The following is a 19723-nucleotide window of genomic DNA, read 5'->3' as shown; positions in this document are numbered from 1 at the left end:
AGGTTGTCCTATTCTTGCCCCAGTCTGTGAAAAAAAGCAACATTCATGTGTACGTCAAAGTTACACCAAAAAATTGCCAAGTTTAAAAAATAGTGACATAGGCCATTATTCTAATCGAGACTAATACAATGCAAAAAGAGAAATAATTGTTCAGTATGTGCTTCAGAGTGCATTGTAAAGTGTCTATCCTCAATTAACAAACTACCTACAATAGGAATCTATTGTGGGAAATAGAAAACAGGTAGATTTCTCCAACTTGTTTGCTATGAAGTTGCTATGGCGAGTGATGTACGGAAATTTGGATCACACATGGGAACTGTGGGAATTACATATACATCTGTCAAGGGTGTGGAAAGGGAACAGCTTGGGAACTGGCAAACATCTTAAAATTAAAAATGCAAATTGAAAGTGTTCTGGAAAGTACACAATAACAGCTGTATACAAGCCGTGTGATGCTTTTATCACTGCGCTGTCACATGCTACAAATTCACTTGCTGTTTTACACTTCAGAGATGTTACTCTAAAATATTCACTTAGGGAATCCATGAGGAATGACATATCGTGTATAAGGGGACCTCCAGGACACAGCAGCAAGGTAGGTAAGTGCTAAACGTGATACTAATCTTCAACTATTTTTTTAAACCTTTTATAACAGTCATAGTCAACTGCAGAAAGTACCTGTGCTAAAAAAAAATGCTTGCTTTGCATTTATCTGTTTCTGTCTTTTTAAATGTAGTAGCCTATGCTGAATCTGTAATTTAAAATAAGTATATTTATCTCTGCAATAGAAGAATACTGTGGAGCAGTTAAATTTAGGATTTTAGAATTTTCTGGTTTACTAATCCTTATAAGAACTGTGTTATGTTACATGCAGCACACGGACATTAATGTAGGGTACAGATATGTATACCTATATTAATCTATGACGACAAAGATTAATTTGGGGGATTCTGTTGTACAACATCATTTACTTAGCAATCTAAGACACCAGTAGCTTCATTCAGTGAAACCGTGTAATGAGCATTTACTAAGAGCAAAGAGCAATGTTTGTTAAAATCTATCTTGTACTTCTCTAATGTAAAAAACAAATTCGAATTTATATTCTTTTTACAATTCTTGATTATGTTTATTCTAGCAACAATTAGCCAGCTTGCATCACCCTGCACCTCTGGAAATGGTTGTTTTAGCATTAGTATTACTTATTTTCTACACTCTGTTATATAAAACTGTTCCATGTAGTTTTTAATATGAGGCTTAGGTGGTGAAAGGTTAAATTTATATGATAAAAAAACAAAAGGAAAACAATTAGCACAAAATACCAGAGAAAATCAAATGTAATATCAGCAAGAAATATACTGTATGTACAAAATATGATGAGTGATATTGGGTCAAATTTGTGGCTATTATTTTATATACAACTGAATGTTTTTTCTGATTACAATTGGAAATTTGCAATGTGAAAAACTTTTATTTTTTGAAATCTTAAAGCTTCACTCTCAAAAAGATTATTAATGAAAATCATGCTATTAAAATATTAATAAAATTGCTTTATAGCATTACTTTTTAGCCAATAGATGTCTCATGGTCACCATTATTTATTCCACTTCCTCTGAGCCCCGGTTATCCTGGACAGTGAATGGGGATGGGGAAGCACCCCAGTGATGAGTTCAGCTCTTTGTCACTTGCTTCATTCTCATATCAACATGCTCCCTTTAAGCTAAAAAAATGACTAATCTTATAGAAAGTTATCTTTTTTTTTTCCACACAGTGCAACAAAATGGCACTACATTAGAAAAGTTTTACTATACCCTACATTCAGTATATCTATAATATAGGCATTATGGGGTCCCCGTGTAGTCATTCATGTGAATATTTCTGTGTTCTATGTACAGCCTAATAATATCAGTACACTTACAGGTCTATTTATAAATGTTTTCAGCTAAGTTTAACACAGCATTCACCCAAGATTTACACACGTTTTTAAGGACATTCATTTGGAGAAATTTGCCATTCCTGGGTGAAGGTTAAGCCAAAACAAGCCAGTCTTTTTTCTCTCCCTTGTTCTATTGGGTGGAAGGCATCCTCTTTTTTATAAGAATAAAGTGTATATAATTCAAATGACTTTAGAATGCATGCATTGGCATTCTTCAATTCTCTCTGCCTGGCTCCCTTGGCTATAAAGGCACAGGGGCTTGTCATCAGGAATTAGGAACCACAAGAGTATAGATATACCATATGTTGGCATGTCATTAGGTAATTAGGTCCTGTTAAAAAAAATACTTTTTAATGGCAGATTAATGCAACTTTTTTGAACTTGTAGTTGTCTTTCTAGGAAAAGTTCTCAGTTTTTAACCTGAGTTACAATATGCTGACCAAAATATGATTGTTGGCATTGCGTCGCTTTTTCGCACGTGCATGTAGCCAGATTTGGCAAATATCCTATCATGGACACTACATGTGTATTATAATTACATTAGGTGTTAAGTCTATCATTGTCTACCCTTGTGTAAATCAAGCCCTTATTGTTTTATCTCACACTTCCTACCCTTTGACCATGTCATTTTTAAATGTTGAAATATCTAGCACTAACAATACAGATTACCCACCTTTTCTGGGCAGTATTCCAGCTTCTTATGCATATACCAATTAAAAAAACCTGAACTGACATGAAAGCAAAGCACATCAGGCTGACAAAACACTTATGTAAAAAAGACCGTCAGGGTGAGGTGGGCCCTATAGGAATGACATTCCTGTTTAGTTTGCTTTAGTAAACCCTTGCATAATTTAAATATATACATGTGTAATGTTAAAAAGAAACTTGTCACAAGCCAAATCCATTGCAATTTAATGGGGATGATTCATTAAAATTGGAGAACAGAACAAAAGTTAGTTTGTCGCTCAACCTATTAGAATTCCCTTTCCAATAACTAACAGGTATGTTATTATTATTAATCAGGATTTATATGGCGCCAACATATTACGCAGAGCTGTACATTAAATAGGGGTAGCAAATGACAGACGAATACAGACAGTGACACAGGAGGAGAAGAGGACCCTGCCCCCAGGAGCTTACAATCTCTGTTTAGCTTTAATATTAATCTTGTTCACTTTCATGCCTTGAATATCCAAAATGTAATAGTATTTGTAAAGTATTGAGTGTTTTGGAAAAAATCTCTGGGAAACATTTACGTTCAGATACATATCACAAAGAATAAACCACTACATTGGGCCTGATTTAATAAAGCTCTCCAAGGCTGAGGAGGATACACTTTTATCACTGAACCTGGGTGATCCAACTAACCTGGAATTGATTTGGTCCAGGATTGAACTATTTTACTATCAAATACCAAATAACTTAAGAAACCCATTCTGGGTTTGCTGGATCACCCAGGTTCACTAAATGACAAAGCAGTTCCTGCATAAATATTAAAAATAAAAATACTGAGACAATGAAAAATCTAATCAAATTTATTATTGATAAATTATAGATTTATTCATCTGCACTTTCAGGAGAATGTGAGTAAAGCTGCCCAGGAGATGAAGGGGAAATAGGATGTATTTTTACAATCCCAAATGTTCATTAAACTCTTCTATTCTGCAGATTGTCTAGTCATATCAATAAAAATAAAAGGCAGAAGATATACCACAAATAATGCAACTTGGTGGTTCCTGTCTTTCCTGCATGAGATTGTATAGACATAAGATTGTTGTCCAATCAAGCTGAAAACAGCTGAACTTGTCATCATATGCCTATAACTATTTTTCAGCACACTGTTCATGTCTGTATGAGCAGCAAGAACCTAAACCTAAATTGAACTTGGTTATGCTAATATCAGTGGAAAACAATTGGACACCATTTATCACTGACTTTGTGAGGCTATTTTCAAGATTCCTGAAATCTAACGTTCACTATACAGACGTTCTGTACTATCTCCTATTCTATGTTTTGCAGGAGATTGTTTGGTAATGAAGATTGTACAGTCATACTATAACTCAGCCTTAACATTTATCCTCCCCAGGTTCATTTGCTTACATACATCCAGAAATGTGACTCCCCGACACTCTTCATCCAAAGGTTTTGGATTGGAGGTTTGGGTGCTTAAAGGAGACCTACCACTAAATGATGATATAGGCTGCCATTGCTGAACTCATTCTGAGGAATAAGAATTGTCTGGATGTAAAAAGTAGCTCACAGTCTACTGTCCTTACTAAAGTCCTGTATCCATACCACATTTATCCCTATTTGGAGAGAAGTGAATAAACCCACCAGTTTGATTTTGGGATGCTAGAGGAAACTGGAGTTCATGGAGTAAACTCACAGAAATACAGGTGGAAAATATGAACTCCAAGCAAATAATACATGGGCTGAATATCACACCCTAGCTTTGTAAGGCAAAAGTACAAAAGTGAAAGCCAATAGGGAAAAAAGAGCTACCTGACAATCTAATGATGACTGCAGTGTGTCAAGTTGGATGTATTGGAATATATATTGACAGCCTTACTGACCTCATGAACTTACTGAACTCCCACCAAGAAATTAGCTGAATCAATAGCTAAAGTTTTCAAAGTTTTTGTACCCATGTCAAAACTTCCACTCAATCCAAATTTACGTAATCTTGCTTTTGCTTTTTGAGCAGTTCTCTGTCACAAGATCCTGTGCTGTGCAGCCTCCCTGTCTGTTTGTGTGGGAGACAGCAAGGCTCCTGCAGTGGATGAAATAGGGAACAGCCAGCATCATTGCTTTTATAAAAAAAACCCATCAAAACTTTCTTTTTAGGATTACATGTGTATTTAACATATCTACCCCCCCCCCTTTGTGTAGACATCTTTTTAACATTCAGATTGCTGGTAAGTGCCACCATTTTGCAACCCCAGTAGACTCAATGAGGTCTATAAAGTGACACTCTGTAGTATTCCCCTTTAGTAGTTCCCCTATAGCTGCTACATAAAAGGGTATATAGAAATGTGAGGGGTGAACATGCCTTGTCACAATATTTAGCACTCCCAGAATAGGAAAGGGCTTTAAGGTTCCGAGTAGGCTGAGATGGGAAATTGACTCCTCCTGGAGCAATCAAAATTTTTAGCACAAAGACACATTGCAAGTGTACAAAACTAGTTTATGAAACAGAAGCACTGCAAGCATTTCTAATTCCTAAGTTTTTGTGTTTTTACCTGCATTTTTAATAGGTGAGAGGAGATCTTTAAACCCTTCCACATGAAGGATATCACCAATACCAATATCAACCTATCAGGTTTCATCATTCATTATTTGGAACATTAAAAATAATGATTGGAAATGCTTACCATAAGCAACAACTACAGATATGCTCCTCTCTGTAGCTTCAATGAATCAAACCTTAATATTAAACTGCATAAAATAGATTTTGTGTTACTGGAAGTACATTGAAGTTTTAATATGTGCTCAGTTTAGATATGAGAGTTCCAGGAAAAGGTCTTCTTCAACATTCCTATTTGGCAGTAGAAAGTGCCTGTAAATACTTTAGATAATGACAATGCTAATATTGTTGTTTAACAGGAAAATTGCAGCCATGAGAATGCATGAAAAACATCCATGAAATTGAATTTGCAAAGCATTTTTCATACTATTGGATAATTTAATAAAGTGAATAACTTGTTAGTCAATAAAGCAAGTTTCAGTGGCGAAGTTCCTGAATGATTTTTCACACATGCCGTTTGGAGTGAATTATTTGACTCCTGTGTAGACTTATAAGGGGGCTTTGTGTTTGTTCTAGCTGTTAGAATTTTCCAGTGCTTCCTCTTGTATAGACACTTGTGACCTGTAGCGGCACTAGAGAAAAAAAGGAAATTTTTGATGGAAAGGCTGTCAATAAAGAATATAGAAGCCATACAGAGAGTGAAAGCAAAGCATTCATCCTTCATAGAAATGTGAACTGTGTTTTTGTTAACTTTAAATTATTTGGTATTACTTCTCCAAAGCATATGAGTGATACAGGAACCAAACACGATAAATACAAATATTCGCACTGACTATCTATGCATTTTAAAGGGACCTGTACAGTAGAAGCTGTGCACCAACAAAGAAAAGCAGAAAGCAAAGAAACTAGAATTACCTGTAGGTTCCCTCTATCTGATCTATTCCCATTATAGACATACAAAGCCTATTCTACACTCTGTTTCTCTATGGAGGTGGCCATCTTTTAAAGGAAGTATATGATCTCGTACATTGTCCATCCATTTACTCAAATTGGCTGTCCTAACTCCATGCATGTTAATGCAATACATAATGCCCCAGGATGGACAGATGTGAGGTTAACAGTTGCCAGCGGCAGAACTGGCAACCACAAATAAAAATACAACTGTCACTTTGCTTGATGAAAACCATTGCAAAATCTCTATCACTAAAAACTAAAGAAAAAATAATGTGTTACATTGCGAATTCAAAGGAAAATGAGGTTGTGTGATATCACCAGAAAATGCTAAATGAATCTTGATGAGTGGTTCCCACAAACAACTAACATACATGCCATAACACTTTAGAAGCATATATTATTCAAGAAAAGTGAACCTGTGTTCAGTTCATACACACATATTCCGAATAAGCACTGAAATCATTTTAAAAGAAACTACCAGTTATTTCTGTAGCTATAAGAATTGTAAAGAAAATCATTTTCATTTTTCACAACACAGGTACTGTTTTCTCTATAAGAACTAAATCTTGATAACCTATAAACTCTCTATTGTAAACCACTGGCAAAAATTCCCAATTGCATCCCAACAATTATTGCAGAAGAACGTGTGGTGCGGAGTTCACACTCTGCATTATAAATGGATGGTAAACAGGATGTGTGCTTTGTTTTACTGTACTTGTGTATGTTAGGCAGCATATTTAGTTTACAGGGCACAGAGATAAAACTAAACCCAACTCTAGTCTTTGTAAAGAACTAACTTAAAAGCTACAAGAGAGCTCAGAGATGGCTTACAAATATGTAAATATTTTAATATCTATAATCTGGGCACAGCTGCATTTTAAATACATCCATTTTATTATTTTATGTAAGGCATGAAAAACAACATTCATGCTTCAAAAATGAACAGGATAAAGCGTTTCCATTGTTCCTTGCACATCATAATTGACCCTAACCCTACTGGCAGTACAGAATCTCTCTGCCATTACCAGTGCTGACAAGTGCACTGAGTGAACCGGGGAAAAAAGAGAAGCCCGCATTTGTGATTGAAGACATTCTAATAAACTGAATAAAAGCCTGCAATGAACAGTAAAAGCAATTTCTATGAATTATATTCATAAGGTCCATCACACAGCGGTTGCTAGGTGAAAAGTGCATTTTGTTGCACAATAAGAACGGCATGCAACGTTTGGAAATAAATATATGGCAACTTTCTGCTTAATAAGAATCAGAAATAGGTAAAGTTAATTTTTGATATAATTGTAAACACAGTGCTCGCATTGTTGCAATCTTTTTGTTGATATAGCTGTTATTAACAATAAAATAGTATCACAGCTAGAATGCATGAAAAATCACTTATAAAATTGACTCAGAGAGATGTATTGTAAGCTTTACAGAATCTCAATTTAATGCTGTTTTATCCAAAGATGCCTCACTAAATAGAGATCCTTAGTGATTTTTCATGCATTCTTTCAAGCTACTGTGTTTTGGAGATATGAATGCGAGTCTGTATGAGATTATGTGATCTTTAGCGACCTCTGTTTTCACTTAAAATACAACAAAAAACAAAATAAAGTGGGGGGAAATAAATTCTTTCCAAACCTTGGATAAATGGAAAGATAGAAGCAGACAGGCTTTTAAAGGACAAATATTAGGTATCTATTTATTAAGAAAGTATTTTAAAATGGTCCTGACTCTAACAGAGACAACTATTCTAAACACAATATATATAGTGACAATAAAATATCAATTAATATAGATTTGATATTTTAGTACAAAGTTAATAAACACATGTTCAAAGATATCTCACAGTACCCAACGTGTTTCGCCTTATTTGGCTTCCTCAGGGGATCAAATGAAATCAATAACATATATTTACAACAAAATTGTACAAATTAGGTAAGGGACGGTGGGTTCAGTGCATCCCTAGGGTTCACATTTTCTCATAGGGTCAGACTGTAATGTATGAAGGAGTCCATATTTAAGTGTGATTCTTTTAAACAGATTGGTGGTTGTGTGTGGTAGTAAAAAGCAGGACGTCCGCAGCCAAGCCCTATAAGTCCTATAAGGTCTTTCCAAACCTTACGTGATCTTAAGCAAACTTGTCAGACTGATTCATCTGCTTTAGCAGTTTCTAGAAGGCTGACCTGGGACCAGCATGCAAATGAGATGATCTGATATACTATGTTGTGAGTGAATGAGCACACCGAGGTAGTCTGCATTTTTCAAAAAGCTGATAAATGTAGGCCTCCATATTTATCCCTGAGTTAGAAGGCAGCTTAGACATAGCACCATTTTTATTTCTAAGTGTTCAGTCTGCTAAACATCCAATAATCATCAGATCAACTGTATTACTAAAGACATTCACAATCTTCATACAGTAAATTGTCTGAAGATGCACTTAAAAATTTCTTTTATGTGAGATCAGATTCATGCTTACTTTGAATACCAAGTAATGCCCAGATCACATATGTAAACAGGAATTCTATTTTCATATGAATGGATCTCAATTTGTGTGGAGATTCTCAACACTTTAAGTAAACCCACCTTCACCAAACTGTAGTCAGGCTGCTATAGATTATGATTCTAATAGCTTTGAATAGGATAATAGGGACAGAGAGAATGGCATGAAGATATCCAAACAAAAATTCTAGGAAGTTATTTATTGCGTTTTTACGATTTCATTTGTTTAATATCACAAACACCAGTGTTTTTCAACCAGGGTTCCTCAAGAGGTTGCTAGGGTTGCTCAGCAATGTATGAGGCTATGTTTGTACTGACCACCACATTAATCTACTATGAACTATTGATATAGTAACTATAGCAGGGGTCCCCCATGTTTCAAAGGTTGGGAAACACTGACATTTACCAACCCAAATGGTAGTTTTGTCACTTTCATTTTGCTTCAAGATATGAGATGACCATAAATAAGTAGATGTCTCCTCCTTTTCAATATTGGGAGAAAGGATTGTCTTTGTCACACAGAGATCTTTTAATACGTTGTATAATTACAAGCACTTTAGTTGGGGATAGGGTTGGACAATTTATGGCCCATTGAAGAATTTTTCTTTATCCTTGTTAGCCAATATTTTCATTGGTTGATGGCTGTTTGGCACGTTACAACCTCCTAACATGCACCAGCCAGTGGCTTATAGTCCTAAAATTTACACTTGTTACAAGTAAATGTAAATATAGTATTGAACCTTGAATCTTTTTTGAGCCTGTTACACAGTGGATGAGCCAAAGCCAAGCATATTTGGTCAAACATGAACTTGAACTCTCATTAAGCTTGAACTGATCACAGGTTTGTTCAAGTAACAACTCATTACTGAACTGAATCAGAGTGAAAACCCTAAAACCTACCCCTTTATTTCTGTCCTCAAAAGTTAAATATAACATTTACATATGACAAGTTAATTACATAACTGCAAGGACAATTAGAAAACATTTTTTGTTTACTGATTGTTCTTTAAATGTATTTACACTTACATACAGAAAATACTTTAGAAAAATGTGATAAGACATTTTTTTAATCTTGATTACACTTTGTATTCTAAGTAAAAAGAGAAACTGATTTTATTCTCTGTGGTAATTTTATATGTACAGGAAGAAAACTATGTATATAGTGGTTGTAAAGTAAGATTTTTTTATGCAACCTGAAAGTGACATGATAATATTACAGTTAAAGCATGCAGCCCTACAAAATGTGAAAAAAAAACAACCTACAAAATGAAAATTTAAGAGATGAAGAAATAACTAAAACAAGTCTGGCTGTCCGGCTGGCCAGGTGCACCATGACCACAGATGTCTTACTTTCTCATGTGATTATGTTACCATGGAGTGATGTAATTAAAGTGGATCTGCTTTGATTTATTAGTACAGTAGAGCAGCCACTCTTAACCAAAGTTCTGTGGAACCCCTGGCTTCTTCCAGAGGTTGCTGGGGGTTCCTTAAACAGTGGCTGGCCGACTTTCTATTTGATAGTGCCTGTATGGATCTAGGGTCAATGCCACTCGGTGGAGCCAGCAGCATAATTTGAATTATATTTTTAGTTGCTATCAAGGTGGTTTTCTAGCTTTTGTAAAGAGGTCATCCTTTCCATTGGCCATCAATTTAGGAAGCTTATTTCCTACTAATCCCCAATAAATGTGGTTTAGCTGGGATTTCCAGAAACCTGGAAATTATTTAAAGGGTGTTCATGGGGTACAAGATGAAGAAAAGCTGATTTATTCTGTCAAACTATTCAGTAGAAAATGTACATTTGATGGACATTTTCTGATTGAAAGCAGCAGAACAGGTCTACACATATCAACCCTTCTAGAAACAGCAATGGAGATTGTTCCATAAACAGAGATATATTCCACCCAGTCATGCCACACAGGATTGTACTCTTGGTGTAATCAGGAATGTTTTGGAACAGAAATAGTTTTTCCACAGAGACACCATTGTATGAATTAAAAGCAAGCCTAGGAAAAAAGTAGCTGCATACATGCTCACCACAAGAACAATATTATTCATAAATAATTTGTCTTGCATTAGCTGAGGGGTTTGTATGCTTGTGTCAGCATTTATTGTATTTAAAGTACAGATGGTTTGCTATACACATTAAAATGACCTTATTAACGTTCAAATAAATTATAGCTGGTATGATAAAAATGACTGTCCCTTTAGTACATAAGGGTGCAGGACAAGGTTGTGGAATATGGCTGTATACATACTAGAGAACCAGTATTTTTTTATTTGTATCCGGCCATCCTTTCTCTACAAATGCCTTCCCAAGGAATAAGGGAATAAGAACACTTAGAGGTTTACATAAAAAGCTGGTGGAAAATCTTCTAGGTCCATGTGTAGGTCCATTAGTAATTGATTTTCAAGGCAATGTCAAATTCACTGATTTATACATAGACCTCTTAGAAAGGCTTTCTCAGATTTAAATGTAATGATTCTGAACCCAGATGGACTCACAAATTTCACCTTATGTAGTGTGTTTGACACATTGGTGCCACCATATTGGGCCCTCGCATGTTCACTTTGATGGGTGAAGCATACCACTATATCAGCACTTTAAATAAGCACATCATAAATTAGCCTAATAGCTTTCTAAGCTGTCTATACAGAACAGTTACAACACAAAATGAGGAGTAATTATCTCTACAACCTGGAATCTTAGGATTTAAATGGACAACATTTCAGTATGTACCTCTAACCGATAACTACCGGTATATGTAATGGGGAACTAGCACTTCTGCTTTAAAGCGAGAGAGCAATACAGCAGTGACTACTCTGGGTAAAAATGCTACAGCAGAGATATTTGTTTCTAATGTTTTTTTCCAGCATCCTACAGCACTTTTTCATGGGTCTCAAAACTCTACTGCAACACGTTCCCTGGAATTCGCCATGCCTGTTCTTTGCTTAAACTATTTCTCTCTGTCCACTATGTCATGACCCTATAAAAAGTCCAATACTGGAAAAACATCACTTAGGTCTCTTTTTTCCTTTAGACCTTTCATGGGGGTAAACCTTTTGTTCCCAAAAGGTTTACCCCCATGAAAGGTGTGAAAGTCTAAATGTTTCCCGACTGCTTCTATCATGGTCCTGACCTCAGTGAAGCCATGTAAATTCCCTTTCCATTGTGATGTAGCTCGACCTTTGGATCCAGTGGTATTTCATGGAGCTAATGGAGTAAAGAGTGCACACACAACAGTAGTCTTTAAGCAAACCACAACCAAGGCCACCATACTAGCAAGTCTTTAAAGCAGCAGTCCCCAACTTTTTTTGCACCATGGTCCCCCCTTGTTAAAAAATTTAATTTCATGATACCGGTCTATGGTAGAAGGAGAGGAGCATCTGTCCTCATTGGTTACAGTCTTTGCTGTGTCAGAAAGGAACTGTGTCCTCTGGCCTGTCCTTGCCATTTGACTGGTTCAGTAAGAAATGTAAGGGAGTACTTTTTGTCCACATTCCTTGCTGTTATTTTCTTTAGCCAATCATGCAAACCAGCCTATGAATGAAATGACAGAAGAGAGGACACAGATCCTTTCTACCACAGCAAACACTACAGCAAACAAGGATGGTTACGGCCCATGGCCCATGTACCAGTTTGCGGTCCTTATAGTTTGGGACTCTAGCTACTAAGTATGTTTATTAGAAAGTCAAGCAGTCCATGAAACTGTTTAAATGTTTCAACTACCAGGAAGCAAAGTCATAGGTTCAGCTCAAACGTAATAGGTTAGCTTATGTACTTCAGTTCACAATAACCTTAGATATCTAGCAAGGTTCTTGTGGGCTGAAATTTGTAAGCCATTTGATGCATTGCTTGGTTTATTAATAAAAATATACTTTGGTGATTTACTTAGGTGTCACTATGCACCTGTTTAATCTTCCTAATCACCTGGTTGTCTTACAGATCCAAATGTTGGGTTATCTCCCCCCTAAGTAAAATGATCTCTCCAACAGCAGGTTCTCTCCTTTACCTAGGACATCCTTACGATCAAAAACAAGACCTTCATTATTTGCTAATTTGTAAGAAAAAAATATATATACATATATAAATCTCCTACTGAACTGAAGTCATAGATTTCTGAGTTAGCTTTTAAAACTCTAATAAATCATCACAACATCTGTTTTATATAATAAAATGATGCAAATGTGAAAAAACTATATGTTTAAAACCCTGATTAGCTATGGATTTCTTATTACATTTTACAGTGAATAGCATTTTTATCCAGGTAACTATAATGACAACCCGCATTGTCAACAGTAAGAGTACATTGTGTAGTATGTCGAGATGAACGCAAACTAAGACTAGTCAAGAGACCATTATAAGCTATCAAAAAAGAGCCAGTTAATGGCTGCATTATATTCTTCATAGCAATGCAGTGCCCTAAAAAGACACCAGATGATGCCTTTGGTAGAGAGCGAGAGAGAGAAAAACATTGAAAAATATTTTAAGTAGAACAAACTGTTCCCTATTATTTTCTGAAATAACAAGGCAATACTTTTTAAAAGGAATAGTTCTCCTTTATTACTTCTAACAATCTATTCATTTACATTATAATGCTTCATTATTAATTGTTTTATAGAAAAAAAAAGAACTATGTTGCTTTATTTAAACATTCAAGTCTTTTATAACAATTAATGTTTCCAGTACATTTCTGCATATACATATACATACAAAAAACAAACAAAATGTCATATTACTACAATGATCACACTTACTAAATGCCTGGAAGAATGCCTAAAGTGGAGTTGCCATACCATGGCTAGTAACTAAAGCTACGTACACACTTCCAATTATTATCGTTGGAAAACGAACAACGAACGATCCTGCATGATATCTACGAACGATCGTATAGCACCGATCCTGCACATAGAGATAACGACACGATCGTTCGTAGATATTGTACACACAATAGATACGATCGTTTGAACGATAGAGGAACTATGTGCACGACAGGAAAGTGAACGAACGTTCGTTCATTACGCATGCTCACCCCATGGACGATCAACGAACGACCGTACACACGAACGATGTTCAACGATCGTCGTCCAATCCGATCCGCCGGTCCGGTCGTTCGTTTCCAACGAGTTTCCTCGTTCGTCGGCGTCGGTTACTTTTTTACGAACGATTTTTTGCCCAATCAATCGTTCGTCGTTCGGTTGGAACGATAAAAATTGGAAGTGTGTACGCACCTTTAGATATTTTACAGTTAGGGCCACATTTAGCAGAGGTTCCTTGATGCAACACTATGGACCTGATTTATTAAAGCTCTCCAAGACTGGAGAGAATCGCTTTCATCAGTGAAGCTGGGTGATCCAGCAAACCTGAAATGGATCTGGTCCAGGATTAAAAACACTTGCTAACAATTAGCAAATTACTTTTAAGATCAATTCCAGGTTTGCTAGATCACCCAGCTTCATTGATGAAAGTGTATCCTCTCCAATTTTGGAGAGCTTTATTAAATCATGCCCAATGTCTTTAGGATGTGTGTGTAAATATATTCAACCAAAAGCTATGTTTATATCCCAGTAATTAAAACATTTTATATTTTTTTGTTCATGTAAAAGTGTGCTGGGGACACCTTAGGCCTGATTTAATAAAAAGAGAACCTGAGGCATCCAGCAAACCTGGAAAAGATTACATAAAATGCATTTGCTTTTAGTTGGTAAAAGTTTTTAACCCTAGACCAGATCTGTTCCAGGATTTCTGGTGCCCCAGGTTCTCCTATGATAGTCTATCTTCCCCAGTCTTGGAGAGCTTTAAAAAATCAAGCCCATTATGTATTGTTCCATTAGGGAAATGACACTTTAGCTTTAATCTTTTTTTCTGAGGCAATTTGTGAGTTCAGCCACCTAAATGGTATGTCTTTTTATTTCCCATCATCTCTACACTCTGGGAGTGCCTCACTCTCTCTGTTATTTTTATAGCAGCAACAAATTCCTATTTTAGTTAATGAGCAGAACCCCTTTTAAGGGCACTGTTTGGATTACTTTTTCATATCTATCTAGTGTAAAAACTGTGATTTACATTGAGCAATTGAATTTTATTTCTATTGCGGGAAATTGAGTATTTAGTCTAGTTTCATTAATAGCCGTTTGTACCAGTTGGGTACATCCTGCCATTCCTCTGTATTGACTTTTTCAGTAAAGCAATTCTAAAAACAATTAGCACGTGAAAGGTGCAGTAATTTTTAGCAACCAATCAGATCACATCTTTCAATTACCTGGTTACACAATATTGAAATGTGTAATGTTCTTTGCAAATCATTATTGCTTTTTCCATTGCTTTAGTGAATACAATAATTATATAGAGCTGGTTATTGTTTGCGTGTAGCTTTTGTTAATTACTTAATTATATTGGATTATTTAACACATACTTACTTTGGCATAAAAATAACCTAAGCATTTGTTATGACAATTAGCATTTCCGGTAACAATTACTAGGAATGTTAACAAGACCTAAGGTAACATGTCCCCAAACATTTGCAGCAAAGTTTTTTTTATACATGAGACTCTCTCCAATGGTGGGGAACACACTTGCTGCCCCCTCCTTTTTTTTGATTAGTCAGTTCCAGACGTCTGGTATGGGCAGGGAGAACAAGAGTTTGTTTTTAAAATAGGGGGCAGATAACTTTAAAAATAATTAAATAAATCAATAGTTATGTGAATGTTTTGTGTATTATTATGTTTACCCCAGCTGCAGCCAGCAAGAATCCCCAATACTATACAAAATGTCTGTCTATTCTGTATTGCCTAACTTGTGAAAAAATGAATAAATGAATTATTGAAAGCCTTGCATTTAAATGAATCTTGCTATTGATTTGGGACAAAATCTGTTGTTGGACTTAGCACTAAGATGTTGTATGTAGATGCAAATCCACCGTCTTGCTTACAAAATGTATTTTTTTCTATATTTTATCTATGATTTTTTTTTTGGGGGGAGGGGTATGCTCCCTCAGGTCCCATTGCTTGTTTCAACAGTTTTGGTGACAATACCATGTTCAGGGGCCCTGCAATTAAAATGGAACTAAACTTAAATATCAAAAAAGTTGTGAGAAAGCACATTGTTATTGCAAAAGGCATGCTATATCAATCAGGGGCGGGGGGGGGGCACTTTGTTTTTTTTTTCCTTTAATTTTCAAGGACCTTGTCTGAACACTAGTACCGACACAAAGTTTTTGTTTTATTGTATTGATATTGTATTAGTTCGTAATATATTGTAATCCAGAGCTGTGCTGTAACTGGATTGGGGCAGGAAGTATTTGAGCCAATAGAAGTTGGAGGAGGGTGCAATGTTGATAAGATGGTAAATAGACCTTTGCTTTAACCACCTGAGCGTTACACTGATTTCTAGATTTCTGTTCCAAAAGCGTCACAGGTTTTCATGAAATTTTTTTTTTTAAATTGTAGACCTGTAACTTACAGAAATATGTCCGAATAGGGTTCTAGTAGATATCATGAATATAAAAAATGTTTGAAACACACAATCATGTAAAAAAAAAAAAAACTTTTAATAAAATTAAAGGAAAAACACAAAAATCAGCTTAAACAAGAACACATAAATAAATGAAAAATACTGAAAATGCGATAATTCGGTATAATGTATAGTAATATATTTTTCTAAAACACCTCCCTAGTGTCCGTCACATACCTATAGACAAAACCACATAAATATATTTTCTATTATTTTGTATTGGATTGGATACAGGACTTTGTATTAAATCCAATACAAAAAATTTGAATTTTCCGCTACGACCCTCATCGACGGGCGCACGCACGCGCATCATCAGGAATCGCCGAGGGACGCGTACGCAAATGCCGGGTATTCTAATTCTTTCCAAACTTCCATGCAAAAAGTGTTACATTTTTTGCATGGAAATTTATTTTGGATTGTAGGCTCTAATTCACCGAATTACCGCATAACTCACCAAAATATGTCCAAAATTTTATAAATTTAATAATTAAATTTTTTTTTTTATAAAACATAAAAAAAAAAAATCTTTAAAAAAAAACTAAAAAAAGTAAAAAAAAAAAAAAGTGTAAAATGTAATGTACAGTAGCTTATATAATATATATATAATACAATTATATATATATTATATAAGGATTTCTTTGTATTGAACTCAATACAGCTTTTTTGTATTGAGTTCAATACAAAGGAACTCAATGCAAAATTTTGAATTTGCCGCCCCGCCTCCCTCCCGCGCCGACGCACGCAGCGACGTCACCGGGAAACCCCGGTGATCGTCTCTGCACTCGCCGGCTGAACACAGAAGAGGAAGGACGTGTCCGGAGGAGCGGAGGAAGAAGGTGAGTATTTTTTTTTTTTTGTCCAGCGATCGACGCTGGACAGGGAGAGGCACAGGGATAGGGACAGGGAGAGGAGGGAGAGGAAGCCGGCTGGCTTAGAAAAGAAAGCCAGCTGGCTTTCTCCTCTAAGCCGGCCGGCTTTTTCTTTTAAGGAGAGGGACACCCGACGCTGGAGGACGACGCTGGAACATGGACCCGACGCTGGAACACGGAACCGACGCTGGATTAGCACAGCGGGACCAGGTAAGTGGGGATTTTAGTGTAGGCGAAAAAATACAGGGTTAACCAAAAGAGCAAAAATATTTAGTGCGAGAAATTACGGGCTTAGCGGTTAGGGGGTTAATAACTCCTATTGATTGACCCATTATCATCGGTGTAATATTAATTTATCTGTAAATTACCCAATATCCATGAAACTTTGTAGCAGAATGATTACAACCAGACTGACATACAAAAAGTCAAAAAATGAGATTCTACATATTGGTATCCTTAGTAAAAGGAAAATACCCCAAAAAATGGATTTTTAGGGTGAATGTATATTAAATAATTATACATAGCCAAGTATAATATACAATTACAATAATAAACAAAATTGGAAAGTTTGTTAGTTTGTATTGTTTACTAACCCGGAAAGAATTATTAAGCACTATTACAGTGCTGAATTACTTGTGTTGTTGGACCCAAAAGCAGCCTGCCTTGGTTCTGATTAGTACATTTTATTACCAGTTCCATATACAGAAATTCTATTGTAACACAACTTAAACAGTCAAATGCACAACAACTTGTTAAGCCTTACAAAACCTGCATACACTGTAGAATACTTTTCAATTTGTCCTCGGTTTCTCTCTTTTAATATGCTAGACTGGTCACACATCAATAATAGAATAACTTTTCTAGTTTTCTTTGAACTTTAGTCAGTCCCACATATCTTTGTTCTATAATCTCCATGCTAATTGTGTGATTGGTTTGCTTATCTTACATGAACCACACTGCCTCAATAATATGTTTTACATCAGGCCAATGACACATGTTGATTGAGGGCACCATCATTGCAATGCTTAATAACTGGAATGTAATTGGGAGATAAAGTTCCAATGCATAATATATCTACAATTCTGTGCAAACAGTGGCGGGGATGATCTGCTGTGCAACATCTAAATCAGTGGAAGTAATCACACGATAGGGAGATTTATGCATAATGCTTTGAAGAAGTAATTATCATTCTACATGGAGACACAATGCTCAGTCACTACCAGAAAAGTGGAACTGATGGGATTCTTATCAATGCTCAGAGATATATTGCTGTGTATGCAATGACTCACAAAAGAAGAACAAAACAATATTTTAGAAATAAAAAAAAATATATGCCCCAAACTAATAATTTCACATAATTTCAAGCTAATCTAAAATATAGAATGAGTAATAATAATGTCATAAATATATAGCCATTAAAAAAGTATTAAAACTAGTCAACAGTGACCAGCTGGTGTCAATTTATTCCACACATTCCTTACATTTTATTTACACACAAGAATACATATGTACAAGTTGCAGCTTTCAATTATATATTTCATATCCTAAATTGGAGAAAATAAAAAAAGATTATAGTTAAGGCATACAAGTGAACCTGAGATTGGGTCAATGCATTGTAAGGCGGAAAATTTTAAACCAGCCAGACAAGGAATACTTTACTATCCATGCTACAGCTTTGTTCTATTGTGCAAAGCATAGAAGACAGTAAGTAACACTTCTATATGTGTTGGGTAGCAGTGGTGCCTTTAGAAGGAAGTGTTAAAGAAGAACTTTACTAAAAAAAAAAACTCACTCACACTTCCACAGATTCAGATCCCTGCAGAGCTTTCCTGGATTCGGTCCTAGGCCGTCCGGAAATTCTTTTTCATCCCCACGAAGAAGGAAGCACCAGGCGCCGCCATCTTCTTTCTTCGTCCTATAACTTCTGTCTATGTCACCCAATATCCCACTGTGCAGGCGCAAGATTGGGTGACGTAGCCTTCTAGAAATGGGGAACAAAAAAGTGCCGATCTTACTCCACGAGATCGGCATTCTTTTTCCCCTGATGAAAAAGCTTCTTCTGTGCCCAAGATTATGCATGCACAGAAGGAGCATCCAGAAGCCTCCTGGGATGCGTGACGTGGGTATCATAGGAGTCTCTGCATTCCCATTTTGTCTTTATCAGCAATAAATACATAAAGTGAGGGGCTCCACAATTTTTTGGTAATAAGTCTGCTTTAACACCACTTACTGGATAGGTAAGGGCCACTCTTCTTTCTTTAATAGGTGCAAAAATTTTAGGTTCTTCTACCTAACAGCAACTGTCCCTTTTGCTTCCTCAATGCTGTTTTGAGAGATCAGGAGCACAGAGACGAAGCCCTAATAGAGTGTAAGCGATAATCAGAACATGGAGTTTACATAGGACTGAAGACTTTCTCTCCGAGCATTCAATTTCCAAGCATCAGTACTGTAGAAACGGCATCAGAAAGAGTAGAAAATGATAGCAAACTTTTATAGATACTATTTGTTCCATCATAACAGTCCATTCTACATCTATACTATCAATTCAAACAATGAGTTTAAAAGAGATAATTTTTTTTTCATTCTAAATAAATGTGTACTGATATTTATCCCTGTCTGACTGTTTCCCCATATATATTTCCGTCAAAGACTTACTCAAGCAGCATCAAGGCAGATACCTGCATTCCCAGTGATAAGGCTTCAGGAGATGCTAG

The 19723-nt window shown here is 35.9% G+C and overlaps 1 protein-coding gene across 4 annotated transcripts in view; it reads left to right on the top strand.

The window, feature by feature from the left end:
- The first annotated feature begins 313 nt into the window (after positions 1-313).
- Positions 314-19723, top strand: part of CMKLR1 (chemerin chemokine-like receptor 1) — a 41900-nt gene continuing 22490 nt past the window's right edge. The window contains exon 1 of one of the 4 annotated variants that reach the window (XR_011921446.1): positions 314-599. The gene's annotated coding sequence lies outside the window, so the exon portion shown is untranslated. The remainder of the gene's footprint in view (positions 600-19723) is intronic. The other 3 variants (XM_072415935.1, XM_072415934.1, XM_072415932.1) reach the window with 3 other exon arrangements.

This window comes from Pyxicephalus adspersus, chromosome 6 (assembly GCF_032062135.1).
Source record: "Pyxicephalus adspersus chromosome 6, UCB_Pads_2.0, whole genome shotgun sequence".
Classification (NCBI taxonomy): Eukaryota; Metazoa; Chordata; class Amphibia; order Anura; family Pyxicephalidae; genus Pyxicephalus; species Pyxicephalus adspersus.
Note: the sequence above shows the minus strand (reverse complement) of the source record. Positions and strands in the feature narration are given on the sequence as shown.